The following is a 572-nucleotide window of genomic DNA, read 5'->3' on the forward strand; positions in this document are numbered from 1 at the left end:
CTCTGAGGAGAACAACCTCTTCTTCTCCACTGCTCCACGGAACTGAAGTCCCGCATCCGTCCTAAAGCGCAGTGCCGAATTACACACAATACTCCAAAGGTTTGGTATAACTTCCTTCCTTTTGCCCTCTATGCCTCTGTCTGTAAAGCCCAGGATTCCGTTTTCTTTTCTAACACAAGACAAAATGCTGCGGATGCTGGAAGTTTGAAATAAAAACAGAATTTGCTGAAAATACTCAGCAGCTGTGAATGGCAGGTGAGTTGGAAAAAAGCGAATTAGGCTCGGGGTAGTGTGTAAGGGTTCCATGGTGTAATGGTGAGCACTCTGGACTTTGAATCCAGCAATCCGAGTTCAAATCTCGGTGGAACCTGGTTCCCTCTTGTCCCAGCTTTTGTAAAAGTAATTTTGATGGCAGCTGTGTGATTGGCTGCTCAGCAGCGGGAAAATGTCGAAGCTGAAGGTTTGGATGAGAAAAGGCCGGGCCAAAATGGAATGGTGGAGGTAAAATTTGTCCAGTTCTTCCAATATTGCTGCTGGGCGAGGTTTACAAGTAGCCTTGAGAGGGCAGTGAT

The 572-nt window shown here is 46.5% G+C and overlaps 1 non-coding gene across 1 annotated transcript; it reads left to right on the forward strand.

Moving 5' to 3' along the window:
• The first annotated feature begins 298 nt into the window (after window positions 1-298).
• trnaq-uug (transfer RNA glutamine (anticodon UUG)) lies at window positions 299-370 on the forward strand. The gene has a single exon. It is a non-coding gene; the product is annotated as a tRNA-Gln (tRNA).
• The last annotated feature ends 202 nt before the right edge of the window (window positions 371-572 follow it).

This window comes from Somniosus microcephalus, unplaced genomic scaffold (assembly GCF_052327205.1).
Source record: "Somniosus microcephalus isolate GS21.2 unplaced genomic scaffold, FLI_Smic_1.0 unresolved_chr4, whole genome shotgun sequence".
Lineage (NCBI taxonomy): Eukaryota > Metazoa > Chordata > Chondrichthyes > Squaliformes > Somniosidae > Somniosus > Somniosus microcephalus.